General features: G+C 39.5%; 1 protein-coding gene across 3 annotated transcripts in view; it reads right to left on the bottom strand.

The window, feature by feature from the left end:
• Positions 1–20,737, bottom strand: part of Fas2 (fasciclin 2) — a 90,044-nt gene that overhangs the window by 68,770 nt on the left and 537 nt on the right. The window lies entirely within an intron of this gene.

The raw sequence follows: 20,737 nt of genomic DNA, 5'->3' as shown, positions 1-20,737 counted from the left end.
GATATTTCTCACAGAGGCACTTCTCTCGCGTTCTTTCCATCGAGAAATCCGTGAGCGTCGTCCGTTGTAACGACGGCATTAGCGAAGTCGAAGGGCGGTAAGAATCACGTCGTAGGAAGATATCGCTTCTCTTAAGATCATAGAATAAGTTTGAACAGCTTGTCTGAGCAGCTTGCGGAAGTTTCCCTTGAGAATTCCTGATTGACTTTGCACGCTACTCGACCAAGAAATTCGGAGGGACGTGTGATCCTATGGGAAATGCTTCCTTGATCTGACTCGCTAATTTTGGCAGGTGGTCTTTCGTGGAAGTCCGAGCCGAGTCGGGCAAACATTGACTCTGTCCGGGAGTAAACCACTCTACCGAGCGTATTCCTCTTTTATAAAGTCGTAAGGAGAAGAGGAAGAAGCGAAGGCGCGAGGACGCTGCACGGAACCTTTATCGCGGGCAAGTTTCTCACATAAAGTAAATTTTATCTTTTGGCATCCGGGGTCTGCTGTCTTAAGAGAGAGTGCAATCTTCCTTTAGAATCCTGAAAATCGCGCTATCTTTCCACTCTTTCCCTTACCTCTCTATCTCAACGAAAGGAAGTTATTATAATTAGGCAAAGGTACGAAAGCACGTCGCATTTACGTTCCTCCGGAAGTAAAATTTTTTAACGATCGCAATTACGGGCGTGGGACTAGTCGGGAAGAACGGTCAGACATCGTGGAAGATGGCAAAAAGTGAAACAGGAAGAGAGAGAAAGAGACAGCAAACGTAGTGATGTTCGTTCAATGGGGGAAAAGGCGAGGGAGATGCATCTCGAGTCAAATGCTTGGGAAAAGAAAAATTTAATTTCTCCATTCGCTGCATGCTATTTCGTTGCCTGGATAGCTGGTGATAATTACATAGTCACTGCGTTTCCTCTTTAACCTGACGATACGAACTAAAGAAAAAAAAACACTTCAATAAATGACAGTGTCGTCAATCGTGAGAATTATTCACAGGGAAAATGTGCCTAAGAGTGCGCTCTCCGCGTGCATTTCCGCCGATGCTTCTTTTCCGCGAAAAACGCAAGAGAGAAATTGCGTCTAGAAAGCGGAGAAAATTAAGTATCATGAAAAACGAAGTTACGACGCCTGAAGGCACGAAGAGTACACGAAGTTAAATTAATAGAGTTAGCTAGCGGTGTCAGATAAAAAAGGATGTTCCAGGTGACGCTTCCTATTGTCATTACATATAGATAGTGCTAAATGTGGTTTTTTAAATTTTCGTAGTAATGTTGAACATAAGTAGACAAATAAAATTCATTGTTAGAATCAGTTGTTTAAAAAAATGCAGTAGTAAGCAAATAAGTTATAAATTTTTTAAATAAACTTTGAACATTGGTAGATATAGAAAATATTTATGTGTTACTTGTAAATTAATCAAATTTTTAGGGCAGTGAATATATCTAATTAAATTTTTAACATACTTATGTTGGAGTTTTAATTAATTTGAAAGAGATACCGAGAATGTCGGAAAAATGTAAATATATTTCCACATCATGACAGTCTGTTACGAGAATTTCAACAAGAATTTCAAAGGCAAGCACGAACAGACAGATAAGTGGTTGAAACTTTAATTTGTCCAGTCAGCCACTCGGAAACAGTACCATAGTCGTTCACACACATACACACACACATGCATGCTGCGGTGTGGGAGGATAAGGAATAAGAAGGTAGTCGTAACTGGCGTAGGTTGAGTCTCGACGAAGGGACTGAGAAAGACACCGGAATTGCGAGATTTCCTGGCGCTGCTCGAGTTACACGCTTTGTCTCGCTTTAAATCCAAGTAGTTAGTGTCATGTTATGGCAAACCGGCACCACCGCCGCGGGCCAATTGTGCCATTTATGCATCTTAAGTGTACGCACCGCGTCGCAGCTGTGCCTCTCACCTTTTCCTTCTTGCCCTAAACGGGCGCGTACGGGAATTCTCCGACTAGCCATTTCCCCGTGAATTATTACATTAGAGAATAATTAAAAAAGAAAAATTTTTGTTCCAAGATGTGTAAATTCGAAATGTTAAAAGTTAACATCTGATGACGTATTATTTTTGCTTATATGAAGATGTACCGATAATCGTGTATCGTATAATTCTATAATATCAAAATAAAGTACTTGAATTTATAATTATTATCGCATTGCATTTAACTGTTTTCGAGTTTAAGGACTATTGGAAACACGGATATATAGGTATTATTATTTAAATAGTCATAATAAAATGCATTATCAGCAGACAATGTAATTGAGCAAAAATATTCTGCAGAAGGTGAGCTTTTTTGGTCCGCACCAAGAATGACTTACGGGAAAAACCGCGTGTCCAGTGCACCTTGAAACTACGCTATCTCTTGAATAATACCTGCGATCCATTATTGCGACCGTCATTAATCGCACGACAAAATTGCGCCTGGCTGGCTCTTCGGGGATTTCGACGAACCGACCCCTGACTCGGCTCGATTTGCACGGCAATGTGAGCGATACGCGCGAGCTTTCGGCTTCGATGCTCGCAAGTACAATTACGCCTCTATAAATCACACAGTCGATGGGAATGAGGGGATGCTCGATAGTGTTTTTAATTGCAATACATTTCCGCTGAGGTAATTTATCGTGCATCGATGGGGTAATAGGCTAATAATAAATGTCGTCGTCGTATTTGAGATATCATTGCATCAGCTAAAAATGCTGACAAAATTAAAAATGTTTTATGTAGATATGGAAAAATGGAATACAAACTTTATGTCAAAACAAAAGATAAATATACTTTAGCTAATTAGTCTGTCTCGGTCTGTCTTCTACATTATTATACCCTGAGTACATTTAATCATGTTGTCCTACCGTAGGACAAGAGAAACAACAGAAAAAATATAGGAGACTTTCAAAAAATTTGTGATGTTATTTGAATGCTATTAACGTTTACATTGAAAAATATTTAAAAGTGACAGAGAGATCGCGATAAAAAAAGTTGATATAAATCTGTAGTAAAAATGTATAAATCGTACCCGATTTGTAATACGCGAAAGATAAAAATGTGAATTAAATTGTGCGTCAATTAACAATTTTATGACCGTGTTATCAGTCTATTAGAATCTCATTACATTGATTCCGATAGAATTAACATAGATGTAATCTATTTTTTACTGTTTATTGTCCCACAGTCCCACAACGTATTCCTGATCGCTGCTTGTAAATTCATTATTTGTACGCGGTGCAAAATGCGGGAATTATTTTCGCGGATTTTCACAATTCCGATCCCGATGAGCAACTGTTAAATACGACCACCTTTAATGAGGTGCATATACCAAAGTTCATTACGAACGCGGGAAGTTACATTACGGGTACGAAAAGCAAAGCTCGCATTTCTTTATCAAGAGTCTGTTTGGATAGAAACGGGCAGAGCATTTCAACTGCGCCAGAACGTTCCGTCGAAATTGTTTAAATAATTCAAAAAGAGCGACCGAGACTCGAAATAATTCAGTTCGCGCGGCTATGGAATAACGGGCCGAATTCTCGTTTACGTCGCGCGTATTTTCGAACGAACAGCTTTGTAATTACATCGATGGTAAGGTATTCTACTCACAAATGCGCCGTGGTGCTGCTGCGGGGGCGCGTAATTTACGCGATATGAAAAATGCTTTATTTAGCCCGACGTGCCACGGACGCGTACGATTGTACCGAGTGGGCCATTAATAATTCATAACGCACGCAGGTTCTGTAAATACTCGCGATGCCGTAGTCTCGCAATATAAAAAACGGAGAAACAGAAAAGCTGGCGCCTCCTCCTCCTCCTCCCCCCTTTATATCGCGACGCAAAGAATGTGCGTTTTCGAGGCGGGAAAAATTGCGAGTAGGAGGAAGTCATCTTCCTCGAAACGCATTTTTTCTTTATATGCATCACGCGTGCCTGTACGCGACGCGTACAGGAACCAAGTAAGTATGTACGGAATTGCGCAACTCGCATATTAAATATGCGACCACGTCGGCGTATCACATCTCGTCATCTGTAATGTTTAACATATGGACTTCCTCCTCTTATGAAAGTCGGCCGGTAATGTACCGCGAAGGAATCATTAGGGAGATTACGCGAAATGCGAATGGGTCATCGTACTCATTGAAATTTAAAGACTGCAGCGATGTAATCTTTATGTATAAAGTTGGACACTACATATTTGATTCCGTTATACATATATTTTGCTAAATTTCGCGTGTTAACGTAAAATAGCACGCGCTAAAATCCCGTTAATATATACTGACGATACTTAATTCGCGATCAGTGAAACAATCAACGAAGTCTTACGTTCGCAAATAATACGCAAATGCCGAGAACCTGTGAAAACATTTAAAATTGCTATCCGCTTTTCCGTCGCCGGCTGCAATCGCAGCTTTGCATAAATTAAATGTCTTTCCCGTGGAACACTTTTAGACGGGAGCGATAAACGATCGGTGACGACGAGAGCGGAAGAGCACAGCGCGAAATTATCCAACAGTGTTTTTCCGCGCGTCGAAGACTTACAGGACACGGTAAGTAAGAACCCTCTGTGCGAAGAGAGGATTGAAAGCACACGCGAGAGAAGCCCTGCAAATTAATCGACGAAGCGAGACGACGACTTCGGCGCGGGGAAGGAGACGCCGCCGTCGTGAAACAACCCTTCAATCTAAATTCAATTATTTGCCCAACCCCTCGCCGTGGATGCCTCAGGTATCGACGCTCGAAAATCCGCCGTAAGTATTCCGGGCGCGAACGCGAAGGCGCGCCGAGAGACGAATTTCGCCGACAGTAACTGCCCTGAAAACTCGCAACATGGTATTACGTGAGCGACTCACGTGGTGGAAGAAGCTTAAAGTCGACTCTCGCGGACTTTAAACCACCTGCTGACTCCGACGAGCAGTTCATCCACCCGAGCGCGATACCTCGCCGACATTCGTTAATGAATTATTTGCGCGAGGCTATAACTAGCGCGCGAGCAAACAACTTAATTGGCGCAGACTCGTATTTCATGTACGTCATATGTGTTCCCACGAAATTATCGCCAACGAAGGTGGATGCGCTTCGTGTTCGTTTTTCTTGCAGCTTCGCAACCAGAATCTGTTATAATGTTTCTATGTTCTGACCATTTAACATTCTAGTTAAACTCAAAATGTTATAAATAACAGATGTTAGAAAATTCAATTAAATACCTAAATAAAATTTACTATCTTTTATCTCTATTGAAATATAAATTGTATCAAATATACATCATATAAAAACAGATTATAGTACCGCAATCAGCCCTTTTTGAAATTGATTAAAAATTGAATATTAAATTAATACAAATTGACAAATCTGATATAAATATTAATCTCTTATCACTTGTTTCGTCATTCTTAAATTCTCCTAACAAAATCAGTAATATAATTAACTTTTATTTCGTTTTTGCAAAGAAAGATATTGTGACTTTCAATCCCGACCGTGTAATTTACAATTGTACCAGTTATATGTGTGCTCAGTAACTCTACCTCTAAGAAGGAAAACTTTCACCATTACTCTTACGTTCGCCTAAAATTTGCCTCCGCACAAACGACGCTTGTTAGACTTTTACGAACTTTTGGATTTTACGTGAGTCGTGCTGAAACACGTGTTCTCTACTCGCCAGCCCGCGAAAGCATAAATATACATGGATATGGTAAACAGGAGCATGTGCTACCCTAATCTGTGTATTGGTGACATGCTACGACGTTAACATATATCGCGACTCTTCGAGAACTTATTGGCTCGGTGAAGCTACCGTACCTTAAAATTGCCAAGAAGGTACGAGTTACCGAAAGTTTAAATAGTTGCTTAATAATGAGCTGCAACATATATAGATTACATGCACTCACTCAAACTTTAGTCATCACAATAAATCGTGATTGTAGTGCATGGTAACAAAATGAAAAAATATCGTAGTATCATAGTTTAATATCAAGTGACGTTTGATAGTTATGAGAACACAATTTAACAAATAAAGCTACGATAGATGCAGCTATAATTTGTTTAAATTCTAAAAAAATTTGATATATTAAATTAAAATATTAATAAAAATTATCTAATATTATTTCAATAATATATTATTCTTTCAGTATATTAATTCCATTCAAATGTTCTCTTTTTCTTTCTTTCTCTCTATAATACTTCGGTCAAAAATTTATCTTTGTTCGAACGTGAAAAAAAAGGTAAAAGAGAAAAATAAGTAAATGTCATGTAAAAATAGTTCGCTTAATATCGACAGGCGAAATGTAACGATGAGATTTCATCCTTCGATAAAGTTTTATAGGAGAAAAGATGAACAGTTTTCATCTTCTACGTGATAGGATGATAAAGTCGATTTAATGTGAGCTACATGTTGGACGTTTAACTCGATTTAAACTTAAAAAGTGTTTACGCGGTTAAGCGGACGAGAAAATTACCTCTTGATCGCCGTGATAACACGACTTCGTTAAAAGCGAAAGCAACTTTCGCATTACAAAAAGATAATTGGTTCGCTATTCGACACTATCGGGAAAAAGAAAAGAAAAAAAAACCAAAGTAAAGAGAGCACACGTGCGGCATGCTTGAGTGCATTTCCCTGTCAAGTCATCGACGATACGACGACGCATCCACGACGACGCTCCCGAGGGATTCGTTGAAATTCTACGAGGACGACAGCGGTAATCCATCAAAATCAACCCTTAACGTCCTATATATGTGGGCCTCGCTCACCAATCTCGTTGAGGAAGACGCGACACGAGGTAACGCGCAAGTCCAGAATTAAGCCCTATTCAGAAGAAACGACGCTGAATTACGGTCCATTCAAACGAAATGACTCTGTGCCTGCCGGTTTTACTCGGCCGCCGCACTCCGCGGTTATTAATTACAATAAGCCGACCTCGTCATCCACGGGATTTCAACGAGAAAATCCCCCCCTATCTCTATCGAGCGTCCACTCGTACCCAAGGCAAATGTTTGCCCTCAAGATCAAATAGATCGTTGCCCTTCCCTTACCACGGTCAACTGTCCAACTTGGAATTAAGACATAATAACGAAATGACATGATTTTCGCAAAACCGTATCGTAATAAGAATTATGTGTGGGAAAATGTGTGCCCAAAAGCCTAATTTGATAATTACCGATTATTTGTAAACTCAGCAATCCACGAAAAGGACCTGTGCTTCGAATCAAAGTTTAATACTGACAGTATCTTCTTTAAAATATATATATATAAGGATTCACGTAAAAAATACGTTGGATTGTATTAACTCGTTTTATCCGATTTGTTAATTGCGTGCGATGCGAGATTATGACATCGTTTTTCAAACAAAATTAAACCTCCCTCGTCGCAGAGGGGAAACGCAATTACTGCGATAAGCAGCGAAAAATAACACTTGAAATTAATGTGTCATGCGAGAGTTTGTGATAGCTTGGGATATATTAATTTTTGGCATCAGAATAATAGCTTGTTGATGAAATAATCCGGATTAAGATTAAGGCATCAAAAATTAATAAATTATTAAATTAGAGCTACATATTTTGACGGTTACTTATGTAAATTTAAGCAATATATTTTGCCCAATATTATATAATTGTTAAATATAATTGTTGTTGTATAAATACATTATATTTTTTAAAGAAATTTTGACTACCTATATTGACTTACAAAGAGACTGCGTTTTGTAAAAAAAAAAAAGCACGATTTATATGGAATTGTAGATCGTAAAAGAAAAATACGTTGGGACGCGAGAAAAAAATTTATTCGATAGGTGGCCAATAAAATAGCTATCGTGAAGTACTTCGAATAGTGCCGGATATATTTCAGAAAAAAGCGTATTCCCAAGCGTAACGCCGGATGTTGGTTTTAACTAAAAATACGATAAATGCGTTTTATATCGTGTTCGCATCGTCACTGGTACTTTTGTCCGATTGTGCCGATCGCGCGAATACGATCGATCGCTATCATTTCAAACGCACTTTTCAGAAAGTCGATACGCGTAGCGATCGAAGATAATCGGAATGAATCGGTCAATCGCTTGTATACGCAAGAGAGAAAGAGGTAGGGAGGAAGAGGGTGGGAATGATCCCCTTAATCATTCGCACACGCGATGCAACCTGCTTTCACAAGCTCATAATGCAACACCGTGTGCGCTACTGCGTTTTCGATAATTGCGATATTCGTTCGAGCGGCGCAGCGACGCGCTAATTTATTAATCACATCGATCGCGCGCATCGATGCGGCGCGTATACACATAATCAGCGCTGTTTAAGGATGCAATATTAAAGCGGCCGCAGATACAATTAGTTAGAGGGAAAATATCGCCTTCCCCATATACAGACAGAGGAACATGCTTGCGGATAAACGTTTAAGGCTACAAAAATAAGTTTCTGCACATGTATTATAAATAAAAACGTTACCATGTTGTTTGATCGCGAGCGCAAAATACAAGGAAATAATCCATTTGTTGTGCTGTGAAAAAATAAAAATGGTTTAGCTTGCAATTATTGTTACAATATTTCAATAATTTCACTGTAATTAATTTATTTTTATTTGGCGAGTATAGAAAGTTTGCCAAAGAGATAGTATAAAAAATTTCTCAATCTAAATGTTGAAATCTAAATACTGAATATAGCGCACGTGAAAACACACCGTTTATTGTCACGGAGCGCGTGCATAAGTACTGAATACGCGCGAGCGAATGTCGTGCTTGATTCGCGATCGATTCGCGCGCGAAAACCCCTGTTTTATGCAAATCTCACCACGCTCGTTGCGAGTAATAAATTATTCGCTCGGTCGAGTCCGTATATGGACGGCACAGAGAGAGAGATTCGTATACGAGAGAAGAGAGGGCTGTGTCCCCCTTTACTCTCTATCGGTACTATTTGTCGCTCGCGGCACCGTAAATACGAACAAATGTTTGCCACTAATAAAGCCCGTGGCGACGGATAAATATTTATCGGACGTCATGGATCCTCCGACGAACTCACTTCGACGCATACGCCCCGATTTGGAGAGCAAAAAGAAAAGAGCTGTACGTATTTTCTCTGTAAAAGGATCAATGTGACATAAACCTAGAAGTAACAAATGACGTTTCTGTATTTGTGCGTTCGATACATTCGATGACCATAGCTTACTGAAATTGCAATATGGATTGTTGCGGATCGATTTTACGCTCTTCGGAACATGGAGAAAAACGAAACGTTAATTGCACTCGTTGCTACGTCACGGAAGCGACGAGTTATTAACGCGGGATTGCAATATGCAGCGGTGGACGAACACGTGTGCTGCGGGAATGTCCTGCACGCGTGCAAGTAATCAGCGAGATTCAAGGTTGATTAATCGTCCGGTTTCGGTGCACTTCGACGAGACGCTTTCTCGATAATTGCTCTTAATAATGATAGCGAAGTGTCAAGGATTTAAATAAATGTCACTTATTCGGGTAAAGACGGTTCGAATTACCATGCTGTCACATTTACAAATGCTAATGGCGCCAATAATCAAGCATATAAAGTGTTGAAATGTGAGGAGAATACGAGAGAGAAAGAGAAAGTTAAGTGAGACAAATGCTCGCGTCGTTCATTCAATGCGCCGTTGAATTGAAACACGACGCCTACATCTTGTCACTAATGAATAGTCATTTATGAAATAAAATATTTCGTATTTATATTAAATAAAATATGTTTCTTATATTATATTAAATTAAATATTTATTATATAATATCATATTAAATAAAATATTTCTTATAGTTTTTCTATCATCACTTTTATATTGGTTATTATGGAAAATTCCATGGTTTCGTCATCAAAGCATAAGAAAATTTATGCAATTAATTTTAAGCTAGATGATACAGTAATTTCAGCTGTAAATCTTGTATCATGAAATTTCGATGTTATTGATATTTGAAAACAATGGTAAAATAATTTATAGGCGACAAACCGTGATGCGTAACGTGAGGTTCAACTCGAAAATAAATGTAGCCAGCAGCGTTGATGAATCGATTGAAATATTTGCAAAAACGTAACGGCTGACGGGACTTCCTTCCTGGACGTCAATACGGCTGCTAAGCTACACAGGGTGTCCGCGAAATTCATAACATGAATATATTATTTTAATCATACAATGACAATATTTCTTCAAATTGTTTTATATTAATTTCAAAACTTATAAAAATGATTCCAAAAATAATCTTTATATCGTTAATTGATATAAATTAAAAATTTGCTTAGTTAAAAATAAATTTTTAATTATATTTATTATAATTTATTATACACAATTACATTTACCTATTTATTATACATTTCTTTATTTAAACTGTGTCATATATTTTTCATTGAAATATATGTCTCCCATAAAATGATCCATTTTAATAAAACATTCTTTTAAAGAATGTATTTAAAGATGCAATTAATAGTATTTAATTCAATTCTTCTTAAATTTGTTAAAGATAGACATTGAATCATGTGGAAGAATTAAGATATAAAAAGATACGAACTGATCATACGTCTTTCGCGTTAAATAACGATATTCTGTAGAACGAGAGACGGTTGAATCTGATATACGTGGATCGTACATACATATGGTAACACCAGGTAATGTACAAGTCGGCATAAAACTGCGATGCCGTATATTTCACGTGACAACAAGCAAGTTTAACGACCGGCAGCGGCGGGGAATAAGAACGTCAACCCGAAATCCGAGCGCCATCATCGGATTCGGCGTCATCGTTATCGCCTGCACTACACCACCTTAACCCGCTAGTCCAATTCCCACGGATCGTTATCCCGAGATGCCAGGCCCGGCTCGGACGCTCGTTCTAATCCAGTTCACGCGAAAACGAACCTAACGGAAGCGCGGCCGAGCAGCTATAGGGAGTCACGGCCGACCTATCGCTTTAATGACGGACCCTAACTCCCATTAGAGGGTCGGGTGGCAAGGTGGATAGCCGGGCACAAAGACGATGAGAGCTACTCTTTCCCCCTGATCGTCGTCACGTAGTCTCTCTAGAATAAGAAGAGAGCAAGAATGCCTAGGACGCTTGGCCAGGAAACTAAAAGCAGATTCGTGCAAAAAATTACAAAGCCAGCGCGTAGCCGTAGCTAGCGGTAAATCTCGATTTCCGTAAAATAACTGTAAAGCCATTCACTATCGCGAGAAAAATAAGGCTTTCGCGCCAATGGGCGATTCGAGACTTCCGTTCGTGTCAAACATGCTCTCGGCGGATTCTACGGTTTTGTAAAATGCATGAATTTAACGAGTTCGGTTTTACGAGTCGGGTCAAACCGAGGGATTAACTGTCAACGAAAAATTTATGTACCAATTTCTGTTACCATCCAGGTATCAAACGGTAACTCACGGGAATATTACACAAAATAATGCATCGTTAAACTGACAGTTGCTTACAGAAGAGAAGTTCTTAAATAATTTCTGTAAAATACATTTACGCGCAAATTGTTCCAATCGATCTTTCCCGCAAAATGAAAGGATAATTCATTGGTATCTCAAATATATTTATGCGCTAATTCCCATTTCCGTAATATCTGTTAATTCCTACTAATGCCACGGAGTTTATGTGCAAATTCTATAGTGGTTTACTCGTCGATGCGAACGTTTCGTCAAAGTTTATAATTCTATCCCGTAAATATATACTGCTACAGTTTCTGGCATTTCCTCCTTTTACGATATAATTTTAAAACAGTTTTAACTCATGCGTGAGATTGGTAATTTGTGAGACACCCGATGTAACGGTAGTTAGGCGATGACTCAAAGGGGAGGCTCGAGGTGGTCCGTTGAGACGTTGAAAGAAGGTCTTCTTTGTTCGCGCAGGTGCATGAGGCAGGTTGCAAGCAGAACACCAGAACAGGTTTTTACAAAAACGGCCAAGGTATGGGGACCACTTCTTTTTACCCTCTTCCCTTTCTTCCTCGATCCTACCCTCTCATTCCAAAGGAAATATCTCGCGTGCACCGCCGTTTCTTTCGTTCTTTCCTTTCCGCGTATTTCTGACCGAATCCCACGTACATGTCATATGGTGGAGCAAATAAAAGATATTCACATTTCCTTTTATTTAGAGACTCTAAGCTTAGAGTTGACTTGGAGTTGATTATCAATTGTGTAATATAATATTGTAGATATGTGACATCTACTTAAGGAAAGGCTTGAATTTTACTGGTATAAAATTAATTAAGTACTGTAATTAAAGAAAAAATTTGCTTCGATTACATAGCTTGGGTAATATTTAACGAATGGAGGTGATATACGTCGGTTTTGTTCCGCTTAGTAATCACAGTGCTTTACGACGCAGTACCGCTTTGATGAGCTTTTTCGAATCCGATTGTATCGGTCGCACACGTGTGTTTCGAAACGCCAGCACAGAAACAAGGACGATTATTAGTTTCGGATTCCCCGACGTTTGGAAACGCCACAAACGGCGGAGCCGCTAAATTCGCTCGACTGATCCTGAAATTCATCATGAGATATTCCGAAATAATTACCGAAATGTAATCAATATTTTATTCTCGATTAATGATAAATCATAGTCGTAAGTTAAATATTTATTTTTTCATACGTTTATAATTTTCTTATTTTTCAATTAGCGGATAATAAGCAATCTTTCCTTAAAAAAATCTATCCCTGCGCATTAATAACTAACGGTCCTCAAGAAAAAAAAATAGTTTAGTTAATGAAAATCCGCATGATAAATCGAATTACGACGCGCAGCTAATTCTCGAGCATTCTTTCGAGAACTCTTTTTTCCGCGCAAAAACGAAGCTCGTTCGGTTTTTTTTTTAATAAGCGCATGCCGAAACGGTCCGCCATCTGGACGGTCGAGATACTTTAATTAAACCCTATTTCCACGATATGTTTTTATCTTGGTCTTTTCCTTTTTGCGAAAACGACTTTTATAATTCCGCAAACGGGAAAAGTCGCGGCGGGACGCGACGCGATGCGACGCCGACGCCTCGCGGCATTGTAATTTGTCCCCTTTATGAACGGCCGATCGTAAAAGCGGCTCGACGGTGGGCTGCGCTCGCTGAATTATTCTACCGAAAAGGGCATTCGTATGCGGCATTTTACGACAATGTAAAACCGAAAGTTCACCCTTGACTGGATGAAAGTTTAATCGAGACCCCCCGTAAAGCTCACAGTCGAACATCGAGCAGCATTGGTATCGACATAGATTAATCTCGGTATCAATTTAATTACATTCCTGAATATAGACACTAGACGTCGGGCAAGTTTAAAATAGAGATAGACTTATCTAATGATCGGTTAAAATAGTGACACGCATCCCTATTTCGGTTCTGAAAATATTTCTGTACAATTATATCAGTGTCTATTATTCTTACAAATGATTGTAATCGACTGTGCTCTCGAGACCGAGAGAGAATATTTTTCTTTTTCAAGAGACGGAATTTGAATAACACGGACTGTTATTTTAAGTTTAACGCTCGCCGTTTCTTCATCGACGACGAAGCGCGGGTGGTGGGCATACGAGTTTAATTCACGTTTGGTATTTAACTAGTTAATCCTAGTGACGTCACCGAATCCTTTGAGTCGTTAACTGGTCTCGTGCCTCGATTGCGCACGATGTTGAATACGCGATGCAACAGAACGTTTCATTCATCTCGACGTTGTATAGAAGCCCGAACAAGAAGCATCCCGAGATCTCATTCATGCATTCTACTGTGCGAGCATGTTCAATTTCTGCCGGTTATGAATAGAAAGGTGACTGCAAACTTATTAAAAAGAGAGAGCAAGAGAGAAGAAGAAAGAGAAAAAACTGATTATTGGGATATCTTTCTATAACGACAACATGCTTAATATTGAGATATATCATACGACCTAAAATTAAATGATGTATTATTTATCAAATGGTTAAGTATTTTGAATGCATAAGATGTTATTTTTTTTTATTTTTTGTTTTATTTTATCCAGCGTTACGTGAACTAAAATTCTTCCAGTTCGTGACTTTCGAGCGTCACTTACTGCCATTTATGTTATTACATAACACGATGCAATCCTAAATGTTTAGTCATCGAAATAAATCGACATTCGCGTGTCGCAATGTAAGAGCAGAGAGAGAGAGATGTGTCAACTATAGGACATCTTCATGTTCGTTTAAATTCGTGATTAAATTATGTGGACCACTATTGATATCAAACCTGATCTTTCTATAAGAAGAGACAATTATATACGAGTCAGCGCGCGGAAAGATTGCAGCAGGTATGATCTGAGTAATATAAGCGGCGTATAAGGTGCATGTAAGAAGAGGAAAAAGAGAGGAAGAGAGGAAGAGCGACAGTGAGATGTATTTCTCCCACAGTGAGATATACTTCCACGATCGTGAGAGCAATAGGAGCACGACCGTGACGGCGAAATGTGGCGAACGTCGATGTATTTCAATTATCTAATTAGTAATTGCAATGAAGCAATGTATGAAGTATGCGCGTGTGTGCGTATGCGCATTTATGCGAGATGTATATTCGCGATTATACAATAGCAATAATTAACAGTAAACATTTGTTATACTTGATTATGAGTAAACAATTATTATATATTGTTATTCTATTATATGCGCATTACTGTTTTACGTACATTATTTTATTGGAATCATAACCGACAAACAGAGATATTTATAATTTCCTTAAATGTAACGTTTTTATATAAAGTTTAACTGGATTTTAAAGTTATTTTAAAATTTAACTTGGATCTTTTATTGTTATTAGTATTATAGTATATACATGCATATACAAAAAAAAATATATATATATATTTCATATATGTTTGTAAGAGATTTATTGATGTTGTTATTTTTATTCAAACAATTCCCCAAGTTGTGTGCGAGCATTGATTCTGAAGTGTCTTCGATAACGCCGCATTTGTCGCGATGTCGTGAATGTCGTGATGTCGTGATACTAGTGATAAGATATCGAAACGGATTTTCAGACACGACGGTACTCGGGCAGACGAGAGTTCGACGAGTTTGCTCCCGCTACGCAAACGAGAGCAGGTGGTACGCTATTTTTCTTATGGCGGTGTTTGCCGATATCGACCATGCAATCGATATTACAGACGCACGTCGTTGTATGATAAAAAGGAGGACTCTGTTTATAGACGGTTAGGATATAGCAAACGTTTGCACTGAAAACATGTATTTCAATTACGCGTGATTCAATTAGGCGTAAACGTCTTCATTGCGCGAGTCTACGCGAGAATATCACGCGCACTTCACGTGGTATAACTAAACTATTCGGTACAAAACGTAAGTATTTTATGATCTGTATAGATATCAAATCGCAAATAAAGTTACATAACAATTTTTGTAGTTTATGAGATAAGTTTTTAACGTCTTTAAAAGTTTATTCCCGGGACGGAAATGCTCATTTCTAGAATTGATATTTGACATTTACACAACTTTACTAACAATAAGTCCTGTACTTTTACTTATAATACGATATTAAAACTCGTTCTGTTTAAACGGACTCTTAGATAAAAAAAATTAGAAAATTGATGTTGGCGGGAAGTTTTCGTAATGCTTTAAACATGTGCAAGAGCAACGGCAAACTGCGGCGCCGTGCACACAAACAATCTTTTATTATCTTGAAAAACGCCCACGCGCTCGAGTTTTACTACCTCATTAAGCCTTGCGTCACTTATTGCGATCTGCCAAGGATAACCACTGCTGCTCTCGTTCTGCAGGATAATTCACGCGAGTTCGAGAGCAATTTAACGGAGCATTCGCGCTTCCATGGAACAACGAACCCTTCCCGGCGGCGGATTCGACAATTTTTCCGATTCTTCGACAACGCTATGTTATTACGATACGTTCCAGTCATTACAGAAAAATATGAAATACTAAATTTTATATTAATGTTATATAGGAGAGTATTAATATTGAGTATTAATATTATATAATAATATTATATGTCATATAATACATACTAAAAAACATTTTAATAAATTTTTCAAAATCTTTGTTATTATAATGATATCTAATGCCTTCCCCACTCTCTCTATATATCCTTTGTCTGCTTCGTTTATATACTATATATACTATATTCCAATTTACTACATACAATTAAATGTTTGAAATAATAACTTTTTTCCTCCCGACAAAATAATATGCATCTGACTGACTAACTATAAAACTTGAGACAAAACCAAGTGACAAGTACATATTTTAGACTGTGCGATTTCTTGGAGATACAAAACGGAAATCTGCGGCTAGTTTTAGAACAATACTTTTTCAACACAAAAAGATGACAAAGAAAAAGACTTCTGGCCATTGTTGGTTGAGCAAGTTGCTTCGTAATGGAGCAAAACTTCCTGCTGACGATTCACGATGCAGCATTCATTTGCGCAATCTCATCGCGAACGACGGTAGGAAATCTAAATACTTGCAACGTGATGATCACATGAGATATGAGATAAATGAAATCGAGATAATAAACAGTACTCATCGTTGTAATCGAATCGATATATCAAATGGTGCGTATTAATGGAAACTTCGCCCGAAAATTAATGGAGTATTGTATGCAATTACTATTTTTTTTTCATTAACGAAAACATATCACGTATCTTTCTCAATTAAAATCGCGAACGGATATTGTAGCAAATACAGGAAATATATTAACATCTTTTCTAAAAAAAATATGCATTTTCCTATAAATCTAGTTTAAAACAAAGTTATAAATAACAATCGAATGCAATACGAATTCTAAATAACAATAATGGAAAGGGACACCAGACTGTGGGTACCATTGCCATTAAAAAGATCCGCCGTGAGGTAAAACAAATTACAGCGTGCAAGAATCGTAATTAAAATACGCGTTGCGGGTTCCGGAAGCAATAAATGAAGGCAGACGTTTGTTGCGTGTCCGGCATTTTTACCGCCAAAAAAGGATCCGCATTTACGCTCAACGGTCATTTTCGCGGAGTTTTCCGCCTAAAATTTCCCACCGGAGAGAGAGAGGATCGCTAATTATCGACAATGGAAACGCGCGTTAAGGATCCTTTCGCCCCCGTCGTCGTCCCTAACGCAACGTCGACTCGCTTTTACGGTGACGGGGTGTCCGTTAAAAAACCGCCGCGGCTCATTAACTGGCGCCGGTTCGCCCCGCCACTGGTTTCCGCGGAATACATTTTTCCGGGGACCGCGCGCGTGAACAGCGTAATAACCGTAATCAACGCGTATCTCTTTCTCTCTCTCGCGAATAACGACACGATAAACTGCCCCGGCCGCTGACGCGACGGGCGGTATACGGTTGCGGCATTTTCCCGTCGCCTTTCATCTCGTTTTTGCGACACGCGACCGGCCGCGGCAGGAAAATCTACGATGTGTACGCGATAACCCCTCGCGAAAGTTTCTTCCGGCGCGCTCCCGTTCGAGTTTATCGTTTCTTGTGCGAAACTAAGAAGTCAAAAACATCACGAGAAGCAAACAAGACGATTACCACCGGATGATCTCATTTCGGTAAATGTCGAAAATAGGAAGCGCCCAATTTGCGACTGACGTATTACTACGGAAGAGTTGACTATATATTCGTCAATCTAGAATATCCTGATGAACAGATATTGCGACAGGTACTTACTAAAGACGAATATAGCAAAAAACGCTAGATATAACTTAATTACCCTCAAGCCTGTCATTAATGTGAATGACGGATTCTTTGGTCATTTTTCAGTGCCGTCACTTAATATTCAACATCAAAGTATCTTGATAATTACGCTTCTACTTGGCGTATAGCAGAAACTTCAATGCACTTTGCTTTTCGATAAGTCCTAATTATATTTATTTATTACTCGATATTATTAATTAAGTTTTGAGAGCTTAATAAACTGCTCTTTCCGTTCGTGGTACCGTTTTCGTTGAAGAACCAGAGGAAGTTCAGCAATGACGGATGGACCGGAGTTTCCGTGGACACGCGCATCTATCGCGCCGAGCATAGTCTCGGTGACGTACCAGAGAAATATTTCCCAGGAGGCTCGACGACGAGCGTGCCCGACTGACGTGACGAAGATCCATACAATTACGCAGACGTAACATCAGCCACCATAATTTATATGCGCGCCGGACAGACCGCGACAATGAGACGACACGAAAAAAAAAAGGGAAAGACGATCCATCGTCGTCGAAAAGAAGAGCTCGCGATCGAGAGTGACGGCATGTCGTAATTTACGATGGAAACTGCGAAAGACCCGCTGAACTCTTTATCCGTCGAGCCCGACTTTTTTTTTCTTTACTGACCCCGAGGTCTTCATTGTTAAAAAAACGTAGAATGATCGCTCTCGTCGCTTCTCCGCTCACGTAGCAATACCTGTCTATTGTGTGCATCGCACCTTCGCGTGAAAGCAATTTAAAATCGAGGAATGTCGCATTTAGACCTTTCGACGAAAAAAAACACGTAAAAACGCGTAAAAAAACAAAAAAACCAAATACATCCAAGTATTTGCTAACTAAACTAAATTATTTCCTTGAAACTTTCCTAAAATAAAAACAACGTCATGAAATTTGAATACGTAGAGTTGCTTTTTGAATTCTCGAAAATTTCGTGATTATTTCAATATTCGTTAATGAGAGAATATGAACGAAAGTTACAACGCGTTAAACTAATCCATGGATCATTAGTCATCGTTGCGAAAATTACTGGGACGTTGCGCAAATCGATTAAAATCCACATACTCAGTCTCCAGGTTTATACCATAGAAAGGAAAACGACATGTCCGAGAAGAAACAGGTATCGTCCAACTAAAGTGTGAGACTGGAAAGTGAAACGTCCCAAGGAACGGTACTTTCCTATCATCCTTTCTCTGTTCTTCGCACACACACACACACACTCGCACAGGCATACTTTAAATCATATCGGTGAGCGGAACGCGACGGCGTAAAGTGGAAGGACAAGGTGAAGAGAAGAAAGGAAAGAAAGAGAAACGACGACGGTGCGACTCGATGAAACCGGACCGCGGTGAGAAGGAACGGGAGAAGACGGAAAAGAAGAAAGAGAGACGCGTCGCGGAGAGACGACTACCTCGCGGAGAGCCGGATCATAAACGAACGATCGAAACGAAAGGGAGAATATTCGAGAAGGAAGACGCAGTTCTCCTTTCGCTGCAATTTGTACGAGATCCTCGGCGGGCAGGTAGAACTCCGGCCAAGTCCGGCCGAGGTCGAGCGAGCAATTTTGAGAAAAGTGATCGTGGATACGATGGATCGTCCTTGACTTACACAGGTATACCCCTTTTCCACGAGTCCCTTTTCCTGCGGCTTGCACAAAGGCCACGATATATTGTTAGCGGTGGACCCTTTCTCAGGTGCGACGCATCCCGGGATGTTCCCGAGCGCTTAACAGGTGCGCGAAACGGACGTTTGTTCAGGTGCGACGTCGGAGGGCCTTCCTCGATTTCGTTGCCGAGAGAAGAGAACCGAGAATGCCAAGATTTCTTCCGTTCGGACACAAAAGGTACGATAAAAATCACGCGAAGTATCTCGATAAAATCGCGAAAAGAAGTTTTTTTGGAAAAAAAAAATAAAGTAGATGGATCCGCGACGTACGTTATTCGAGATGTTAGAGATCGCGAAATCTCATCGTTTCCTTTTCTCTCTCTTTCCTTTCTTCCCTCTTGAGGTGATAAATAACCTTTTAAAATTATTATCATGAAAAATTCTTTTAAAACAGTCTCGAAAAGATACACAAACAGCTTAACTGGACAGCTTCCAAATGGAAGCGATAAAAATTCTGGGAAAGATAAAAGCAGTACTAAAGACAAAAATGTCTACTGCTAAGAAAGTGCGTCTACATTTCAACCTCAATTAGAAGATTGAAATTGTGTCGACCGTAAATCGAGAGTCACTTCGCAGTAGAACAATTCAAAATATAGACAATTAAATGCGATATATTAAAAATATGTATGGACAATTAAATGCGATATATTCGAAGTATGTCCGAATTTGATAGTACAAAAAATATATTTACAGTGGATCAAAAAAGTATTTGCACACCCAGTTTTCTTACAATAACTTTATTCTGTATGTATAAATACGTATATATAAATATGTACAAATACATGTACTGTATGTAATAAATCACTTATGGACACGATTCGTGCTTATGTATTATTCCTTCGAATAAAGTTATTGTAAAAAAACTGGGTGTACAAATACTTTTTTGATCTATCGTATATACGTGAAAGTATTCAAAGATAATTTGCAGATTTCTTTGTATCATTTAAAGTAGTATCTCAGACGATCAAACTTCTCGAGATATGATTCACGTTTATCGCGAATTTGCCAACGCTAATGATTCATCGCCGACGAATTCTCGCACGCTTCCGCTCGCCGCGGCGTAAACGAACGTAATTGCACGAGAAACGGCATTCCGGTGAACGTGGAAAGCCACCGCGCCGTGTCGATCGCGGGATCCTGCAAGAATGGCGCGCTAGGCCTCGCCGGAACGAAAAAAGGACGCGAACGAAACCAAACCGGCCGCGACGGTCAACGGTCAGCGGCCGTTTCGAATTCGAACGAACGCGCGACGCGACGCACCGCCCGCGCCGTAAAACGAACGAACAAACGCGACATGACGGGACGCGACGCGACGCGACGCCGATGGACGCGCGCCATTTCCAACTCAAATTCGAATTCGCGAGCGACGCTGAGCGTGCCCGAACTTCGCACAGTTCGCACAGAACTTCACATCGAATTCCAGAATGAGGCGACGCGGCGCGCGACGGT

This window comes from Temnothorax nylanderi, unplaced genomic scaffold, assembly GCF_030848795.1.
Source record: "Temnothorax nylanderi isolate EJ_2023f unplaced genomic scaffold, tnyl_v1.0 TNYL_tig0007_pilon, whole genome shotgun sequence".
Classification (NCBI taxonomy): Eukaryota; Metazoa; Arthropoda; class Insecta; order Hymenoptera; family Formicidae; genus Temnothorax; species Temnothorax nylanderi.
The sequence above is the reverse complement of the archived record's forward strand: the minus strand, read 5'-3'. Positions and strand labels throughout refer to the sequence as shown.